The following is a 21,911-nucleotide window of genomic DNA, read 5'->3' as shown; positions in this document are numbered from 1 at the left end:
TCCCACCCAGTTCAACTCATCCACTTCTGTTTAAGTGATTGCAAGCTGCTGTATGCTCAGTAGTTTGAATTATCAGTCTTTGTACACGTTGGGATGTATGGACTTAGGATGCTAACTTTGAACATCCATTTTTGAAAATATTGGTCCATGAGTTCAAATCTCAACTCTTCTGCAGATTGGCCTTAATAATTCTTAAATATGGCATTCAGCTAAACCCTGAGCATGTGGGTAAGACTCACCAGCCAGACACCCAGGAAAGAATTATCTGTAGTAACTCAGATCACACCCCATCTAACATCCCATCACAGGCCATTGGGCATATTTACCCCTAGTAGGCAAAGATCAATTATTTGACAAAATTAGGCTGTCCCATCATACCATCCCCTCCATAAACTTATCAAGCTTAGTCTTGAAGCCAGATATGTCTTTTGCCCCCACTGCTCCCCTTGGAAGGCTGTTCCAGAACTTCACTCTTCTGATGGTTAGAAACCTTCCATTTAATTTCAAGTCTAAACTTCCTGATAGCCAGTTTATATCTATTTGTTCTTGTGACCACACTGGTACTGAGCTTAAATAATTCCTCTACCTCCCTGGTATTTATCCCTCTGATATATTTATAGAGAGCAATCATATCTTCCCTCAGCCTTCTTTTGGTTAGGCTAAACAAGCCAAGCTCTTTGAGTCTCCTTTCATAAGACAGGTTTTCCATTCCTCAGATCACCCTAGTAGTCCTTCTCTGTACCTGTTCCAATTTGAATTCATCCTTCTTAAACATGGGAGACCAGAACTGCACACAATATGCCAGATGAGGTCTCACCGGTGCCTTGTATAACGGTACTAACACCTCCATATCTCTACTGGAAATACCTCGCCCGATACATCTCAAGACCGCGTTAGCTTTTTTCACGGCCATATCACATTGGTGGCTCATAGTCATCCTGTGATCAACCAGTACTCGGAGGTCCTTCTCCTCCTCTCTTACTTCCATATCCCGTCCTTTCTAGGGGGAGGGATAGCTCAGTGGTTTGAGCATTGGCCTGCTAAATGCAGGGTTATGAGCTCAATCCTTAAGAGGGCCACTTAGGGATCTGGGGCAAAAATTGGCCCTGCTAGTGAAGGCAGGGGGCTGGACTCGATGACCTTTCAAGGTCCCTTCCAGCTCTAGGAGATTGGTATATCAACAATTATTACCTTATTACCAACTGGTGCGTCCCCAGCTTATAACAAAAATGCTTGTTATTAATCCCTAAATGCATGATCTTGCATTTTTCACTATTAAATTTCATCCTATTACTATTACTCCAGTTTACAAGATCATCGAGATCTTCCTGTAGGATATCCCAGTCCTTCTCTTTATTGGCAATACCTCCCAGCTTTGTATCAGCTGCAAACTTTAGGCAAAAAAGCACATTTATTAAAGAAGGATTTCTTCTTAACTATTTCTGTCTCCAATTCATCCCATATGCCTGAAGATACAGCACGTGACATTTTATCATGTTGACATGTATGTTTACTGCTTGTTCCCAGTCATCAGATCTGTGTATTGTCAGATGGAGCATATGTTCTTGAGTGTGTGTCTGCCATGACTAAGTGGCACTCACGTTGGAACTCCAGGGGCACATCATACGTCTGTGTTTTCAGAAATAGACTCTGTATCCTTGGAGGTGCTTCTCCGAGTCCCTGTTTATGTAATGCAATCAGTGGATTGTGATCAGTTTCTGCTTTGAAACTGAAGATAGAGAAAGTAGTGACATCTTGTACATCTATATGCCAGGCCTAGTGTCTCTTTTTCAATTTGTACATACATCTTCTGTGTAGCTGCCATAGCCCTATATGCATACAAGACTGGAAACCAGTCAGTTCCAAGACACTTTACTAATACGGCTCCCAGCCCTATTTTTGAGACATCTGTGAAGAGTTTGATGTCTGTAAGTGGGTCAAAAAATTGCAGCCCTGGAGCTGATGTCAGAATGTGCTTTAAGTCCATTGAACTCTCTTTTATGCTCTGGTGTCCAGGCCCATTCCGTGACCTTGTGGAGGTCTTAGGTGGGTTGTGTGAGCTGTATAGTTAGGTATGAATTTGCTGACATAATTCAACATGTCTAGCAGCCCTTGAATTCCCTTTTTATGTTCAGATTTCAGCATGTTCAGTATTGCCTACATCTTCGATTCATCTGGAAAGATTCTCTTTGGGATCAGTCTGTCCCACAAGTATGTTATTTCTGTTGTTTGAAATTGAGATTTGGCCTTATTCAGTTTAAGGCTATACATTCTCACAATTTCCAGTACTCTCCTCAGTCATTCCTGATGTTCAATGGGGGGGGGGGTTTGAGCCTAAGGCTGGCAGTACCACCTAGTGAAGATATTCTGGACTCTGTAGTCCAGTGGCAAGGATCAGTGACTGCTTTGCCTACTGGCTGAAGTCAATGGCTGTGTCTCCCAATGGCAAGACGCAATGGCCATTTTGCCTAATGGCTGTAGCTGTTGGCTCAGTCGCTCAATGGCAAGAGTCAATGGCTTCTTTGCCTAGCAGCTGGAGTCAGTGACTGTATTACCCAATGGCAAGAGTCAGTGGCTGGAGATAGGGGTACCTGGTTCTCCCTGCTCTACTGGGTTGCAACCCAGTGCCCACAGAAACAGTAATACAATATGTATGGCCTAGGGGGCAGGTATCCTTATGTCTGCTCCCTGGGCCACTTCCTACCCCAACTTCGGTTCCCCTATTGGTGCCACTGGTCTGTCTTGGGATCCCCCTGGGAGTTCTCTCAGGCCATTTTCCAGACGGTCTCTCCTATCAGCGGCAGCTCATTGTCATCAGCCTCCATGGCTGAAGGGCCTGTGTCGGCTTGCATGTAAGGCCTGGTCCCGGCAGTTTGGAGCCTCAGCAGCTTTTCTGGAGGAGGCTGCAACACCCAACTGCTCTCCTGCTCTGTCTGCCCAGACTGAGCTGAGCTGCTCCGTTTTTTGCTCTGCCGCCTCTGTGAGCCCAGCAGGGGTGTTTGGGCAAGGCCTCCTGTGTCCAGAATAATTCCTTAACCTTCTCTTCACCAGGGTGGGGTTTGTACACTCTGTCACACATCAATGTACACTTTCACACCTCCTACTATCATCTGACTCATTGTGCAGTGATATACTTTTGGAGCTGAATATATTCCAAAAGGCAGTCTTGGGAAGCAGTATCTGTCAAATGTTATGTTGAAAGTGCAGATCTTAGGGGTCTGTGTCCAAAGAGAATCTATCAAAAGCCTGCTAATGCATCTGATTTGCATAAAAAATTTGGCTCCTACCATCTTGGACAATAGGTCACTTCTTGTGGACAAGTGGAAATGTTCTCTTGTTATGTTTTTGTTCAGCTCTTTAAGGTCCATACACAGGCCATAGTCCCCCGCCTTACTAAGCAGTGATCCCCATTGGTTGGTTCTTTTATTCTCTAAATTATACCGTTTGCCATCATATTTTTCAGCAACGCTTCTAGCCACTTTCTTAAGGCTTGTGGAACTTTTCATGTGGCAGATACCATCAGTTCTGCATCTTCTCATAACAATATTTTGTATGTTACTGGGAGGCACCCATTTCCTGTGAATACATCTCATATGATGTTGTTAATTCTTTCATATTTGGTTCTATGTTGTGTTTCTGTCTCTCTCTGGTAGACATCCTCTTAAGAAGACCAAGCACCTCACACATGTATAGGTCCAAGTCTGGCTGCTTGCCTCTGTGTACCACTACAAACTCTCGTTTTGTCATTTTCCATTTGTATTTAAGTGTCAGTATGCACTCTCCCAATACTGGAATTGTACCTCCATTATAGTATTTTGCAGACACTTTTTACTCTTCCACTTTTAGGTACTCCTTACATCTCTCTCTTTCAGTTTCTGTTACTACTTTTACTTGTGCTCCAACATCTATCTTTCATGTGATGTAAGTACCATTTGGGCACATTTAATCAGCCAATCTTTTGAGTTTTCAGCCTCCTGCATTATTATGCTTACGAACAACTCTTTCTCTTCAATTGAGGAATCCCTTTCTGCACTTAACACATGTACTTTCCTGCTTTCTCTGTTTATTTTTGCATAATGGTTGGATTTATTACAGTTTCCTCATATTTGCCTGAATGCTGGGTATTTCCTACACTCAGACTGGTTACCCTGTCACTGGCACTATTTCCTGCTTTCTATGTTTCTGTACTCGGTCAACTTAATTTCTGTGAATTTTTCCCTTGCTGTCTTAGCTACGGTACTGACATCCATGGTTGTCTAGGCTTTTTATTTGTGTTTCTGTTTGTTCTGCTGCTTGACATATACATATTGCCCTTTCTAGCGTCAGCTCCAGCTCCCTTAGTAACTGTGCATGGACTTTTATACACCCAGGAAAATCTGATCTCTAATGAGCTAGTCTTTTAATAGTCCATATTCACAGGACACACTTTTCATTTTAAGTCTGTGACAATCTCCTTGGTTGTTTCCCTTTCATTCTGTGTTCTCAACCTGAACATATATCTCTCATAAGTAACATTTTTCTAGGGACACAATGTCCTCTAATATATTCATTATTTCTGTAACTCTTTCTTCTCTCTCCCCACCACTATCCGTATGGAGTGCATTATATACAACTAGAGCTTCTGTGCTTGCCACAATTAAGAGCAGGGCAATATTTTGCTCATCCTCCAGTTATTTGCCCCTGTGGCTTTCATATAAAGTACAAATTACTGTATGAATCTTTTCCAGACATATTCAGCATTTCCACTGTTTCTTGGGGATGGTGGAGAGTTACTTGCAACTACACAGTGTCTGCAGCAGCCATTTTAGTGTTACTTCTCACTGGATCTTCCAGCATGCTGTGCCTTCCAGTCCTGGTACCATGTAGTGTCTTACTCATGAGTAGACTGGTGTCAAGAGAAACCCTTTATTATTAACAGAAACTATGTACAGCAATAAGATAACAAATTTCCTACTGCTCTGTATACCTATTGAGGTTCTGGTGATGCACATCTAATGGTCCCTCCCCCCAGCCTAAAAGGAGGAGCTGCCAGACCCAGGTCTCAATTAAATATGGTAGACAACAAATGAAATAACATGGACAGGAGTGAGGGTCACAGAGTCAAAAGCAGGGATCCAGAGAACATAAGAACATAAGAACATAAGAAAGGCCGTACCGGGTCAGACCAAAGGTCCATCTAGCCCAGTATCTGTCTACCGACAGTGGCCAATGCCAGGTGCCCCTGAGGGAGTGAATCTAACAGGCAATGATCAAGTGATCTCTCTCCTGCCATCCATCTCCATCCTCTGACGAACAGAGGCTAGGGACACCATTCTTATCCATCCTGGCTAATAGCCATTTATGGACTTAGCCACCATGAATTTATCCAGTCCCCTTTTAAACATTGTTATAGTCCTAGCCTTCACAACCTCCTCAGGTAAGGAGTTCCACAAGTTGACTGTGCGCTGCGTGAAGAAGAACTTCCTTTTATTTGTTTTAAACCTGCTGCCTATTAATTTCATTTGGTGACCCCTAGTTCTTGTATTATGGGAATAAGTAAATAACTTTTCCTTATCCACTTTCTCAACATCACTCATGATTTTATATACCTCTATCATGTCCCCCCTTAGTCTTCTCTTTTCCAAACTGAAGAGTCCTAGCCTCTTTAATCTTTCCTCATATGGGACCCTCTCTAAACCCCTAATCATTTTAGTTGCTCTTTTCTGAACCTTTTCTAGTGCTAGAATATCTTTTTTGAGGTGAGGAGACCACATCTGTACACAGTATTCGAGATGTGGGCGTACCATGGATTTATATAAGGGCAATAATATATTCTCAGTCTTATTCTCTATCCCCTTTTTAATTATTCCTAACATCCTGTTTGCTTTTTTGACCGCCTCTGCACACTGCGTGGACATCTTCAGAGAACTATCCACGATAACTCCAAGATCTTTTTCCTGACTCGTTGTAGTAAATTAGCCCCCATCATGTTGTATGTATAGTTGGGGTTATTTTTTCCAATGTGCATTACTTTACATTTATCCACATTAAATTTCATTTGCCATTTTGTTGCCCAATCACTTAGTTTTGTGAGATCTTTTTGAAGTTCTTCACAATCTGCTTTGGTCTTAACTATCTTGAGTAGTTTAGTATCATCAGAGAAGAACACTGAGCAGAGAACTTGTACGGCATCCTCTGCTCCTTGAAGGCGTCCAGGGAGCCAGTGGGCACAGCTCAGAGGAATTTTGCCTGGAGATGTGACTGAAAGGAGGATTGGAAATAGGCCCCACAGTCACAGAGCACCTTCATGTGTATCTGCAGCCTGCAACTGCCCTATCCTATGCTTCTTTGTTTCAGCCCCAGCAGGAAGTGTATCACAAGAAACCAAAGACTGCATCTAGAGTGTACAGGAAGTGTGGCATCTCTGCATTTACTGAAGGATTAACTCTAGTGCAAATTTGCTCCTGGAAGGGCTTAACTATGGGGAAGGAGACTTGTTTGGTTTCTATGCCAGTCCAGTTTTTGGAGTCTCTGCTGCATGCCAGGGCCGGTGCAAGAATGTTTCGCGCCCGAGGCGAAACTTCCACCTTGCGCCCCGTGCCTTCCCCACGCGGCAGCTCCCACCCTCCACCCTGAGGCGCCCCCCCCCGCGGCAGCTCCCCACCCTCCACCCTGAGGCACCCCTCCCTGCCCCAGCTCACCCCTGCTATGAGCACGAGCACTCCGAGCACGCCATCGCTGTTTCACTTCTCCTGCCTCCCAGGCTTGCGGCGCCTAAGCTGATTGGCGCCGCAAGCCTGGGAGGCAGGAGAAGTGAAGCAGCTCACCCCTGCCCTGCCTCCTCCCCGAGCATGCCATGGCTGCTTCACTTCTCCTACCTCCCAGGCTTGATGCGCCAATCAGCTTAGGCGCCGCAAGCCTGGGAGGCGGGAGAAGTGAAGCAGCCATGGCATGCTTGGGGAGGAGGCGGGGCAGGGGTGAGCTGGGGCGGGGAGTTCCCCTTCGTGCTGCCCCCCCACCCTTACTTGCTGCAGGCGGCCCTCCCTGCGCTCCCCTGCCCCAGCTCCCTCTGCCTAAATGCCGGCAGCGACTGGGGTGGCCGAAGATCCGGCCACCGTGGTCACTGCCGAAGAAAATGGCGCCCCCCAAATCCTAGTGGTCGCCTAAATGGTTACACCGGCCCTACTGAGTGCCAGATCCTTTTTTTGTGGTGTAGACACCTACACACTAAAAACTGTAGTGAAATCAACTCGTTTCATATACAGGAGACCACCTAACAGACATCAGAGGGTAAAATTTTCACTACTCATCTTTGTTGGACTAGAACCAGCCATCTAGAGTTATGAGGCATAGTATTCCAATCCCAGTCTTTTGAGCCAAAGAAATGTGTCTCCTGAGGAAATTAATTAGAGAAATCAGAGTGTAATTTGTTAACATTATGAAGACGAGGGACTAAGTCTTAAAAATAACATCATTTGCGTAATTCAACAGCTTAAGTTTTACCTGATGAGAATTTTTTTATGTTTCTTTAGTTCATTCTTTCCTTGGATGATAGTGATTACGTATTCCTTTTTCAGGTGGACTTCGTACTGTTTTCCCCTGTTTTTCTTTATGTGACCACTTAAATTGTCACCATATCACAAGCAAGACACACTCTAGCACAGTAATGGTAACTGAAACCCAGATTCACTGTGGAGGGGTGTGTTAAAATATGCATAATAATATAATTGTTACATGTATTCAGTGAACAACTGTTTCCAAGATTTTTAGTCAAATAATTATAATTTATAGTAGGGAAAATCCTCTGCCACCTCTATCATTCAGTTTTAAATCCACCCTGAAATATTTTGATAGTTTGTCATCTAAATCTTAAAATAGAAGATGCCACAATTATGCAAGAGATGGATGACTGTGCTTAGGGTATTCCCAATTCCAGAAAACATGTTTCTGCCAATGACAAAATGAACGTGTGGGTTCCCTCCTCCCCTTTCTTTTGTTAACCATACCATTACAGTAGATAGCACTAGCATATGTTTGAAGTGAATATACCACAAGTACAGGCTGGTTTGGTGTTGCATTTCCATAATAACTTTGGAGAGCTTATCCTTCTCCACTTCTGCATTACTGTTATCTTTCCATGATATAGTAATCTCCATTGACCTTCATAGTCTGACCACTGAAATTGATTTTTGCAAAGTGTCATCTGCGTTATAAATTGGTCTGGACTTGAATCTGTCTGAATTAAGAGGTTTAAATTTCACACCTACTGGTGATGGGAAGGGAGGGAACAGAAAATGTGCAAAGTTGAAATTTGCTGTATTGTCGAAACAGAAGTAAGTTTAAGAATGTTCAATATCCTAATAAAGTGTGAGAGGAAACAAGAATGGAGAAAACTGTAGCTAGATACAGTAAGTTGAAGTAAAAAGAACGAGGAGTACTTGTGGCACCTTAGAGACTAACAGATTTATTTGAGCATAAGCTATATCACTACAAACATTTTTTTTCCTCCTGATAATAGCCCACCTTAATTGATTAGTCTTGTTAGAGTTGGTATGGCAACACCCATTTTTTCATGTTCTCTGTGTGTATATATATCTTCCTACTGTATTTTCCACTGCATGCATCTGATGAAGTGGGTTTTAGCCCACAAAAGCTTATGCTCAAATAAATTTGTTAGTCTCTAATGTGCCACAAGTACTTGTTTTTTTTGCTGATACAGACTAACACGGCTACCACTCTGAAGTAAGTTGAAGTGTTTTTTTTTTTTAATTGCTTCTAGGATTGTTGTGATATTAGGCAGTTCCCATAAGATTTTCCTAGAAGAGCCATACCCAGGTATGACTCAGTTACGACACACCTACACAAATCAGATTAAATGTGAGTCATGTGGCTTTTTTGCTCTAAAAATTAAAATGTATCATAGTTTAACCAAAGTGGTGTGCAAATCATATAAGGGTCTCTCAACAATACTAACCTGAATTACATTCCGGCTTGGATTTTTTATGGGTATCAAGCTGAGTGTTTTAAGAGATGGGAAATTAAGTGCAAGGAAGCTACACTGAGACATTACTGAAAGGCTAATCTAAACTAAGAAAGGTGAGGAAGGAGTGTCATGGCACCATGCACCTGTTGCTTGTGTGTCCAGACATTCCAACTAGAGCTGGGTGAATAACGGATATTTCAGTTCACTGGTAAGTCTGAAGAATTTGGGGGGAGGGGCGGAGAATAGTTTCAGGTTAAATAAAAAATGAAATTTTTGATTAATCAAAAGTTGAAAAAAATAATTTCTGGTCCAGTGAAACATTTTGTTTGACCCAAAAAGTCCTTTTTAACTTAAAAATCTCAAAGTTTCATTTAAAAAATGTTGAAATTAAACATTTTTTACTTTTTCAGAATTTTTGGGGGGGTCTTCTACATGAACAATTTGATGAAACTGAAATGAATTCACAGAATGTTTTGGTGTAACTGAATATGCGTTTTTTGCTAAAAAGTGTTTTGGATGAAAAAATGTTCTCTCTTTTAATTCAACACAGACTATTCTCTGATTATGCATAGGAGCATCACCAATGAGAAAGATAAGATAAAATCATTTTCTGTCAGGACTGTCTTGGCTTAGGCTCAAATTTCATTTCATGTCAACACTATGAATTACCTTGACTGAAATCACCATACCCAATAGTCACTGCTCCACCATAGACTTCCTGTGTGACTTTGAACTCTTGGATTTACAGTATGTCTACACTTAAAACACTAGAGCGGTGCCGCTGCAGTGCGTCAGAGTAGATGCTATTATCTATGCCAATAGTAAGGGTTCTCCTGTCGGCATAGGTAATCCATCTCCCCTAACAGAATGTTTCCATCGACCTAGTGCTGGCTAGAGTGGAGGTTAGCTTGGCTTAAGTATGCCATTCAGGGGTGTGGATTTTTTCATACCCCTGAGTGACATAGTTAAGCCAACATAATTTTCTAGTATAGACCAGCCCTTAATCTCTCTATGCCTCAGTTCCACATCTGTTAAATGGGGACCATGCTACTTCTTTACATTACAGAGGTGTTGTGAGGATAAATACATTACAAACTATGAGGTGCTGAGATACTACGGTAATGGGGACCTTATAACTATCTTGGATGGATGAATAGATACCCCACAAAGTGCACACAGATATGCACACAGATGCACATGCACACTATGTATTTATGATGCATGCAAAAAAGAGGGGAGCTGGATTCAATATAGACATAGTTTATTATGGAGGTATCAGTAACTACTCAATAGTTCAGGTTGCATTGAGATTTTCACATAAATCAAGATTCAAGCAGCCTTTGCAGATGACGATTAGTAGTAGTAGCTTTCGCAGAGGAAACATTTTTAAACTGCCTTTTAAAAAATGTTTCTGTGAGAATCTGATTATTTTTCTGCCTCCCTGTAGCTACAGAACCACTGTCACCACAAACTCTGAAATTCACACACACCCAGTCTCATAGGATCTCAAGGATGGGCCATTTTTCAAATTTTTCTGCTTATAGAAAGAAGAGTTCCTCTTATTCCTCACTCACTTAATGTAGCTCCAAAAAGAAATGCCAGTGGAATTGCCCAGATCGACTGCCATTTTCTAATGCTGCCTCCCTAACTTTCCTGCCCTGTCTCCTACCCTGGCTTCCAGCTATAGCTATTACCAGCCCCTTACCCTACACCTACCTCTGTGCTCCAGCCACTGATTCACTGTTACAGGACAATCTTCTTCAGCAGGACCAAGTCCAAGTCCAAAGGTCTGCTAAGGTCCATCCGAATGGGAGTCCCTCCTGATGAGCTATAGGAGGCCCTCCACAGAGAGAAGCTGTTTTTGAAGCAAAGCTGCAGATTGTACTACTAACCTCAAATACAACAGGAGGTGAATGGGATGCTCTTCATAATGACTATTAAGGAAAATTAGTCGTAGAATAAGGGGCACGGTGTTTCATTGGATTAAGATCTGGATGAGTGTAAGAGACAATGAATCATCATGAACTTCTGCTTTTCCAAATGTAGAGAGGTCAACAGAGAGGAAGAGGTGGTTGTTAGGAAGAACTAGGGTGTATTTAGAAAAATCCCAGGTGCTTTAAATACATTGAGGGATTAAGGAGCACAGTGGCAGATGAAATTCATCTTGGATAAGTGCAACAGAATAATATACACTAGCAAAAACAGGCTTTATAGAAAAAAAATTGTTTTGAGGAGTTATTTCAATTTGCTTAATGTAGGTATCTGCTGTCTGTGATGTAGTTACAAAAGTAGTCAATAAGCAAACAAAATGTAGTTATAAAAACAAGTAGTATATTTATGCGCATCAGTAGAGGGACAGAAAATCAAAACATAAATTGTAACAGTTATAACTCTGTCCCGTTCTGGTTGCTTCAATTAAGAAAGATAAAGTTGAGATCAAAGAGGGGTAGAGAAAGAGGAATGTGGATGAGGTGTATAGATAAACTGGAGGGTAGGGATAGGATGCAGAGGGACCTAGACAAATTGGAAGATTGGGCCAAAGAAAACCTGATGTGGTTCAACAAGGACAAGTGCAGAGTCGTGCACTTAGGATGGAAGAATCCCATGCACTGCTACAGACTAGGGACCGAATGGCTAGGCAGCAGTTCTGCAGAAAAGGACCTAGGGATTACAGTGGATGAGAAGCTGGATATGAGTCAACAGTGTGCCCTTGTTGTCAAGAAGGCTAATGGCATTTTGGACTTTATAAGTAGGGGCATTGCCAGCAAATCGAGGGATGTGATCATTCCCCTCTATTCAACGTTGGTGAGGCCTCATCTGGAGTACCATATCCAGCTTTGGGCCCCACACTACAAGAAGAATGTAGAAAAATTGGAAAGAGTCCAGCAGAGGGCAACAAAAATGATTAGGGGGCTGGAGCACATGACTTATGAGGAGAGACTGAGGGAATTGGGATTGTTTAGTCTGCAGAAGAGAAGAATGAGGGGGGATTTGATAGCTGCTTTCAACTACCTGAAAAGGGGTTCCAAAGAGGATGGATCTAGACCGTTCTCAGTGGTACCAGATGACAGAACAAGGAGTTGCAGTGGGGGAGGTTTAGGCTGGATATTAGGAAAAACTTTTTCACTAGGAGGGTGGTGAAACACTGGAATGGGTTATCTAGGGAGGTTGTGGAATCTCCTTCATTAGAGGTTGTTAAGGTCAGGCTTGACAAAGCCCTGGCTGGGATGATTTAGTTGGTAATTGGTCCTGCTTTGAGCAGGGGGTTGGACTAGATGACCTCCTGAGGTACCTTCCAACTCTGATATTCTATGATTCTATGATCGTGCTGGGTGGGAAATGGTTCTTCCATCCCACAGATATTTTTAAGATTTAAAGTAATTTCCCATTCCGTATTGAGACAAACCTGAGACCTTTCAATGTTTTTCACTAAATGAGAGAGAGAGAGCGCGCGCGCACGAGAACACACCCATTCATACAGTGTACCCTCGATAGCCAATAGGCTGGTGGTTATGGCAGCCACTGGAGATGTGGGTTCAAGTCCATATTCTAAATCAAACAGGCATGTGAACTGTGGTATCTCTCTACAGTGAGCGGAGAGTGTCTCTCTCTCTTTTTTCCCTCCATCATGGAAATAAAAAACCTTCTCAATGAATCTGAATTGAGTTGAATCTGATCCTTTCCTGAGAAAATATTTGTTTTGGACAAATCTGCATTTCTCAATGAAAAATTGTGTCTCAGAAAAATTCCCAAACAGCTCTAATCCAGACCCTGGATGAGCACATCCAGTGACTGTTAATTTGAGTGTCCCAAAGGAATATTATTGTTATCGCTTGAGCTGCTCGGGTAAAACACAAAGAGGAAGAGGATTGCTAAGGTATCCGTGACCCAAGCCATAAAGGACTTTATATATCCCTACCACCATCTTCAACTGGAAGCTGTTTACCTTTAATCTCAAGTTATTCCCTATATGCTACTTTCATTGCATGGTGTTCTTATATGTATAATAGTGATTGGTTACTTAAGGTAACCATGCAACAAGTTTTGCATGTGGAGCTTTTATTGGGCAATGCATCATTTTTTTACATTGTTATCCATGTGGAAAATAAACAACTGTTCCATTAAGACTCTTTCCAAGGTTTCAGTTGAAAATACTGAATGCTAAATCTGAGAATTTAGTTAAGATTTCACTGGGGATTAGACAGACATTTAGGTTTAAGGAGTGTAATTCCCAATGTCAGTCTTATTTCTGTGCTGTAGGTTATTCCTCCTTTTTTAGAAAATGATTCACGTGAACTAATCTGACAGAACGGAATGGATATCCATTACTGTGTTGCACTACGTTTCTTAAGAATGTATTGTAAGGGCAGTGCATACAGTTTGGAAAGGACAGTACATAATTTGAACAATAGCACATGGGGATTTTAAGACTCAGTAAGTGGTTTTTGGAACACACTCGGCAGCTCTGAGAAGGAAAAACAAATGAGAGCAACTGCTTGTGAGGCTGACAACCTTACTGTGAGACACATATTGCTCTCTTTGGACTAGAGCAGGACTGGCAAGTATTAACAATCAAGCCATCTGTACAACTAGATCAAAAATTTTCTCCAAAAATGGACCAGTTTATGGGATCGTTCTCACAAGAGTTTTGGGAAATGCAGAAAATACGCTTTTCATCTCTGTTTTTTTCCTTCCCCTTTGCCATTACCCGGTAGCTTTTATTAGTAACTGAGTGCCATTCTGTGCTAGGCTGAGGGAACTGCCATGTTGCTCAATGCCTTTCCCTGCAGGACTCATCCCGCTGCTTTTTTATGTATTGTCTTCCTGTTCTCTGACCAGAAATTGCAAACATACCCTTGAACATATAATCATTAGATCCAGGCCAGAGAGATGTAATCTATCTTCTTCAAAGTAGCCTTTGCATAGTCCCACTTATGGGTGCACTGCTGATCTTTGGGATCTTATAGAAATGTCCATTAGAATGTCACAACACCAAATACGTAATTGAGGCACCAAGCTGAACTAGGACTTGGATCAGCATCCGGCGTTCAGCTCTGACTCCATTACTTAAAGCACAGAGAGGATTTTGTAATGTTAAAAAAATTATTTTTTTTTCAAGCCACAGCTTACTTGCTGACTGCCTCTACAGCATGCGCCCCACATCTGACCCAAGGGAATGTGTACAATCCTTGTGGACTGCCATGAATGCTGCTCTTTACTCTTGTGACCACTGCAGAGCTGACAGATCTGAGAGAAGGGGAACTGGGTTGTATTCCTCATTCAGCCTCAACTGAATAATGTTCTAAATTCCTCTTAGGCTATGTCTGCGCTCTCACTTTTGTTGGTAAAACTTTTGTCAGTGAGGGGTGTGAAAAAACCCATCCCTGACCAACATCCCTGGTTGCCAGAAGCTGGGAATGAGCAACAGGGGATGGATCACTCGATGATTGCCTGCTCTGTTCATTCCCTTTGGGGTACCTGGCACTGGCCACTGACAGAAGACAGGATACTGGGCTAGATGGACCTTTGGTCTGACCCATTATGACTGTTCTTATGTTCTTAACATAAATTTCACCAACAAAAGTGCCAGTGTGGACAGCGCCAAACTGGCGGAAGATGCTCTCCCGCTGACATAACTACTGCCGCTCATTTGGGGTGTTTTAATTATGCCAACGGGAGACCTCTCTCCCCTTGGCATAGAGCAGCTACACAGGAGACCGTACAGCAGCATAGCTGCAGTGGTACAGCTGTGCCATTGTAAGGTCTTTAGTGTAGACATAGCCTCAGTTACATGTGTGTAATCCCACTGAAGGCGGGGGCGGGGGGGAGAGGGGGTGTGTTGCATAGATAACACCGAGGACATCATTTGGCTAGCAAAACCTTTATTTCTTGTGCTGGTGTATGAGAAGGAAATGGCCTGGTGTGACTGTGAGACACTTGCAAAACCAGAGGTCAGGAAAAAACATTTTTTTTCTTGTAAATTGAGCAGATTAGATGTGGAAGTCATTGACAGATAATGAGAGTGAAACTCTATAATGCCATTTTAGGCATAGAACTGCTCTTTAAAAATCAGGTTCTAACAGCGAGGGCTTTGTGTAAACGATTGCAACATAGCGAGTGGTTGGTGTGTTTGCTGTGGTCTCTGTTTTTTCTCTCAGTTCAGTGTTCAGTACATTGTGTGGCAAAATTTCCAAAAGTAATTGCCTAATGTTAGATTCCTTAATCCATATTCAGGCATCTAAATAGGTGGCCTGATTTTCAAAACCGGCAGCAGCTCCCATTAAAAGTTTCTGCAGTTTTGATCAGGTCCTTTTCTAATTAAAATAGCATGACAGCCTGGTCCCGCTGTCCTTACTCAGACAAACCTCCTGGTGAAGTCAATGGGAGTTAATTAAAGTAAGTATTAATTTTTCCTGAGCAAGTCATTCTGGATTGGGCCCTTGATTTTTAAAATGACAAATGGGGATAGGGAAGTTTCTGCAAAGGGAGCTGTGATTAAGTCATGGTGCCAAATGATGCCACTGCAGTCTTGGTTTCAACAAAGAAGCCATTTCATCTGAGGGGATAATGTAACACCATCATATAATGTTTGCTATTTTAAATAGAAAAATGAGCCTCATGATGCAGCAGGTACAGCTATATGCCAGAGTTGTGTGCCTAATGATGTGAGGCTGGGAAGTGAGGTACAATAAAGAAAGCGGTGAAAGATTTTGGAGAGTGAAGACTCAGAGCCTGATTTTAAAAGAGTATAATCTATAGCTATTTAACCCACCAGTAAAATGTATATATTTCCTTATGCTCTTTATAACTTCATTGTTGTTAGCCCTTTAAACAAAGTACGTTTTACAAATGATCGGAGATAGACTGTATAAGAACACTGACACTGGTTCAATATACATTTTTTGTTAGCTCTGTGACCTTTCAATTGAAAAATAATGTTTAAATTGCTCGTGACAGAAAGAGAAGGTGTTAGAGGATAATCCGATGGAAGTAAGGTGCTTTGTTTCAATAATGAAACACTGGTTTACACAGTAATGACCCTTGGGCAGGAGAGGGAATGTATTTTAAGAAAATGGATAGTGATTTTTAGAGTTATTTATTAAGCATACTACAAAATGTAGAATGGCTTTATATATAGTGAGCTATAAAGTTTATACAGTATAGCATAGTCAATAGTTGTGTTTTATTCTCCTGCACTTTGCTTGCTCTCAAATCAGCCTTATAGCACAGTCCATATCAGGGGTCAGCAACCTTTCAGAAGTGCTGTGCCGAGTCTTCATTTATTCACTCTAATTTAAGTTTCCGCGTGCCAGTAATACATTTTAACGTTTTTAGGTCTCTTTCTAAAAGTCTATAATATATAACTAAACTATTGTTGTATGCAAAGTAAATAAGGTTTTAAAAATGTTTAAGAAGCTTCATTTAAAATTCAGTTAAAATGCAGAGCCCCCCGGACCAGTTGCCAGGACCTGGGCTGTGTGAGTGCCACTGAAAACCAGCTCGCATGCCGCCTTCGTCACGCGTGCCATAGGTTGCCTACCCCTGGCCTATATAGTTGCAGATGACACCAAGCTGAAAGGTGTAAAAAATAAATTTAATTTTATTTTTGACACTTTCTAGGTTGGTGTCATCTGCAACTCTATAGGTGTTCTTATATATATCAACAGAATGGTATGTGGGGTTGGCTCTCGAACAAGAGGCCTTGTGTACACTAGAGCAGGGGTGGGCAACCTGAGGCCCACGGGCTGCACACAGCCCGTCAGAGTAATCTGTTGGCGGGGGCGTCCAGACAGTTTGTTTACATTTCCATGGCTGCCCGCAGCTCCCAGTGTCTGTGGTTCACTGTTCCTGGGTTGCTGCAGATTAAGCTCATTATTTCTTCTTCTGCCTTAATTGGATATGGAGAAGAATTGATCACCCTCCTTTCTGATAACAGTCCTTAACATATTTGAACACTTATCAGCTTCCCGCCCCCCTAGTCTTTTTTTTCTTAAGACTTAATATGCCCCATTTTTTAAAACTTTTTCTCATAGGACATTTATATCATTTTTGTTGCTCTCTTCTGGACTCTAAAATTTGTCCACATCTTTTCTAAAATATGGTGTCCAGAACTGGACACAGTACTCCAGCTGAGGCCTCACCGGTGTCGAGTAGAGTGGGACAATTACCTCCCATGTTTTACATTCAACACTTCTTGTTAATACACCCCAGAATGATATTAGCATTTTTGCACCTGCATCACATTGTTGACTCATTTTTAATTTGTGATCCACTATAACTCCCACCTAGCTAGTTATTCACCAGTTTGTAGTTGTGCATTTGATTGTTCCTTCCTAAGTGAAGTACTTTGCACTTATCTTTATTCAATTTCATCCCGTTGAATTCAGACCAATACTCCAATTTGTCAAGGTTGTTTTGAATTCTAATTCCATCCTCCAAAATGATTTCAACCTCTCCCAGCATGGTGTCATCTTCAGATTGTATAAACACATTCTCCAATTCATTATCCAAGTCATAAATGAAAACATTGACTAGTACCGGATGCAAGATTCACCCCTGTGGGATACCACTAGATACGTCCTCCTGGTTTGACAGTGAACCATTGACAATTACTATTTGAGTATAGTCTTTCAACCAGCTGTGCACCCACCCTAGAGCAATTTCATCTAGATCCTGTTTCCCTTATTTGCTTATGAGACTGTCGTGTGGGGAACCGTATCAAAAGCCTTACTAAAGTCAAGATATATCACATCTACCCCCTATCCACTAGGTCAGTTACCCTGTCAAAAAAGGAAATGAGGTTGGATTGGCATGATTTGTTCTGGACAAATCCATGCTGGCTATTTCTTATAATCCTATTATCCTCTAGGTGCTTATAAATGGATTGTTTAATAATTTGTTCCAGTATCTTTCCAGGTATCCAAGTTAGGCTGATTGGTCTATAATTCTCTGAATCCTCTTTGTTCCTCTTTTTAAAGTATTACTCTTCTCCAGTCCTCTTTCCTTGCACTTCTGTGTGTACTGGCTATTATAGTAAAAATCTACTTCCTGACACCAATCATCCCCCTAAATTTAAACCAGCATCTTTGGGAGGAAAGGATCTAATTAACACGTAAGCCCCTGAGTCACTGTAACAATCTGCTTTCATGGTTATCTGTAAATAATCAGAGTTCTATCCACTGTCATTTCTTGGAAGGTAAGGTGGGTTTTTTTTATGAATAATCCATGGTACTTTTTTTTTTCTTGCAGAAGTGCTTATATTCTTTTACACAGGAACATCTCTGCCTTTTTCATACAGAAGAACTCTAAGTTTATATGGTACCCTGAGGTGGTACCTCTGTCTGTGTGACAGGATGTCCCTTGAGCATTTTGGGTTAAGACTGTAGGAATGTGAAGAGAAGCTGAGTAATTCTATCCTAACCAAAGTCCAAATGAGATATCCTGTTATTTAAATAGACATACCCTCGGGGCTCTGTATGCAAAACACTGTAAAATAAATAAATAAAAGTGCTCATTGCAGCCCAGTAGACAATACATAAAATGATGATGATTGATAAAAACTTGCAGGTAGAATCTTTCATTGAAATAAGTAAGAAAAAATAAAGTAGATCCTAGAAAAACTTTCTTTTTCTTTTTTTCCTTCTTGGCCTACATAAAGAAATCACCTTTAAGAGCATGCTTTTTTTCCTCTATTCCCCCTCACCCCACAAAGCCTTGAAGTAAAAATGTAGGGCCTGATCCTCTTCTTAATTGACTCTACTGCACTGGCTTCACTAGAATTGTTTCTGATTTTCACTAGCATAAATGAGCTGACACTCATGCTTGTAAAATTTCATTATCATAGAATCATAGAATTCAAGATCAGAAGGGACCATTATGATCATCTAGTCTGACCTCCTGCAAGATGCAGGCCACATAAGCCGATCCACCCACTCCTTAAGCAAGCGACAGCTGCCCCATGCTTCGGAGGAAGGCGAAAAACCTCCAGGGCCACTGCCAATCTACCCTGGAGGAAAATTCCTTCCCGACCCCAAATATGGCGGTCAGCTGAACCCCGAGCATGCGGGCAAGACTCTCCAGCCATACCCTCTGGAAAAAGGCTAACAATATCCTATCATTGACCCACTGTACTAATTACCAGTGTGGCACTTAATTGACCTATTGACTAAGCCCGTTATCCTATCATACTATCTCCTCCATAAACTTATCTAGCTTAAACTTAAAATCATGGAGGTCCTTCGCCCCCACTGTTTCCTTCGGAAGGCTGTTCCAGAATTGCACTCCTCTGATGGTTAGAAACCTTTGTCTAATTTCAAGCCTAAATTTCCTGACTGACAATTTATATGAACATTGGGGTTTAATAATGTTAAAAGCACCGTTTAATCAAAATCCATACGAATATAACAGTCATACTGGGTCAGACCAAAGGTCCATCTAGCCCAGTATCCTGTCTTCCAACAGTGCCAATGCCAGGTGCCCCAGAGGGAAGGAACAGAACAGGTAATCATCAAGTGATCCATCCCCTGTCGCCCATTCCCAGCTTCTGGCAAACAGAGGCTAGGGACACCATCCCTGTCCATCCTGGCTATTAGCCATTGACGGATCTATCCTCCATGAATCTATCTAGTTCTTTGTTTAACCCTGTTATAGCCTTGGCCTTCACAACATCCTCTGACAAGGAATTCCACAGGTTGACTGTGCATTGTGTGAAAAAATACTTCCTTTTGTTTGTTTTAAACGTGCTGGTGACCCCTAGTTCTTGTGTTATGAGAAGGAATAAATAACACTTCCTTATTTACTTTCTCCACACCAGTCATGATTTTATAGACCTCTATCATATCCCCTCTTAGTTGTTTCTTTTCCAGGCTGAAAAGTCTGTCTTATTAATCTCTCCTCATATGGCAGCCGTTCCATACCCCTAATCATTTTTGTTGCACTTTTCTGAACATTTTCCTATTCCAATATATCTTTTTTGAGATGGGGTGACCACATCTGCATGCAGTATTTTAGATGTGGACATACCATGGATTTCCATAGAGGCAATACGATATTTTCTGTCTTATTATCTATCCCTCTGTCCATAAGAACAGGAGTACTTGCGGCACCTGAGAGACGAAAGCTTATGCTCAAATAAATATTTTAGTCTCTCAGGTGCCACAAGTACTCCTGTTCTTTTTGCGGATACAGACTAACACGGCTGCTACTCTGAACCCTTTCTCAATGATTCCCACCATTCTGTTTGCTTCTTTGACTGCCGCTGCACATTGAGTGGATGTTTTCAGATAACTATCCACAATGACTTCAAGATCACTTTCTTGAGTGGTAGCAGCCAATTTAGACCCCGTCATTTTATATGTATAGTTGAGATTATGATTATGTGCATTACTTTGCATTTATCAGCATTTATCTGCCATTTATCTGCCATTTTGTTGCCCAGTCACACAGTTTTGAGAGATCTTTTTGTAGCTCTTTGCAGTCTGCCTGGGACTTAACTATCTTGAGTAGTTTTTTATCATCTGCAAATTTTGCCATCTCACTGTTTACCCCTTTTTCCAGATCATTTATGAACATGTTGAATAGGACTGGTCCCAGTACAGACCCCTGGGGGACACCAATATTTACCTCTCTCCATTCTGAAAACTGACCATTTATTCCTACCATTTGTTTCCTATGTTTTAACTAGTTACCAATCCATAAGAGCACCTTCCCTCTTATCCCATGACAGCAGGGCCGGCTCTACAGTTTTCGCCGCCCCAAGCAGCGCACCGAATTGCCGCCGCGGACGGCGGGGGCAGTCCATGTGCCCTTAGGGCGGCAGGCGCGTTTCCGCGGCGGCGGCAATTCAGCGGCAGCTTCTATGTTTAACTGAAGCCACCGCAGACCGCTAAACATAGAAGCTGCTGCTGAATTGTTGCTGCCGTGAAAACGCGCATGCCGCCCTAAGGGGCACACGGACTGCCCCGCCGTCCGCGGCAGTAATTTGGCGCGCTGCTTGGGGGCAAAACAACAGGGACTGCCTCCCCTTGCAGATTGCTGCCCCAAGCACCTGCTTGGAATGCTGGTGCCTGGAGCCGGCTCTGCATGACAGCTCACTTTGCTTTAGAGCCTTTTGGTGAAGGACCTTGTCAAAGGCTTTCTGAAAATCTAAGTACACTATATCCACTGGATCCCCCTTGTCCACATGCTTGTTGACCCCCTCAAAGAATTCTAGTAGATTGGTGAGGCATAATTTCCCTTTACAAAAACCATTTTAACTTCCACTTTTTAAAGGATACCTTTTGCTTCTCACTGCTTCTTTTACTTTGTTGTTGAGCCACAGTGGCACTTTTTTTGGTTATCTTCTATGTTTTTTAATTTGGGGTATACATTTAAGTTAAGCCTTTATTATGGTGTCTTTAAAAAGTTTTCCTGCAGCTTGTAGGGATTTCACTTTTGGTGCTGTACCTTTTAATTTCTGTTTAACTAACCTCCTCATTTCTGTGTAGTTCCCTTTCTGAAATCAAATTAAATGTTACAGTGTTGGGCTGCTCTGGTGTTTTCCCCGCCACAGGGATGTTAAATGTAATTATATTATTGTCAATATTACCAAGCAGTCCAGCTATATTCACCTCTTGGACCAGATCCTGTGCTCTACTTAGAATTAAATCAAGAATTGCCTCTCCTCTTGTGCGTTCCAGGACTAGCTGCTCCAAGAAGCGGTCATTTAAGGTGTCAAGAAACTTTTAAGCCCCATCCAGATAAGTCTGAAAATGTTGTATCTATTGGAGTCACTGAACACTGCTGTCAGTACATCACAGACAGAAAATGTAATGTTTGCAATAAATCTTCAGAGTTATAGGAGAGCCTAAAGAACGCTTAACTAATAACCTGAAACTTTTTATTAATGAAAATTTTGCATATAGCTAAATGCTTTCTTAAATGATAACACTGTACATGTGATATGCTTGAT

The 21,911-nt window shown here is 41.9% G+C and overlaps 1 protein-coding gene across 2 annotated transcripts in view; it reads left to right on the top strand.

The window, feature by feature from the left end:
• PTPRN2 (protein tyrosine phosphatase receptor type N2) overlaps positions 1-21,911 on the top strand; it is a 940,168-nt gene that overhangs the window by 403,569 nt on the left and 514,688 nt on the right. The gene's annotated exons all lie outside the window — the stretch shown is intronic.

Source organism: Mauremys reevesii, linkage group 2 (assembly GCF_016161935.1).
Source record: "Mauremys reevesii isolate NIE-2019 linkage group 2, ASM1616193v1, whole genome shotgun sequence".
NCBI lineage: Eukaryota > Metazoa > Chordata > Testudines > Geoemydidae > Mauremys > Mauremys reevesii.
Note: the sequence above shows the minus strand (reverse complement) of the source record. Positions and strands in the feature narration are given on the sequence as shown.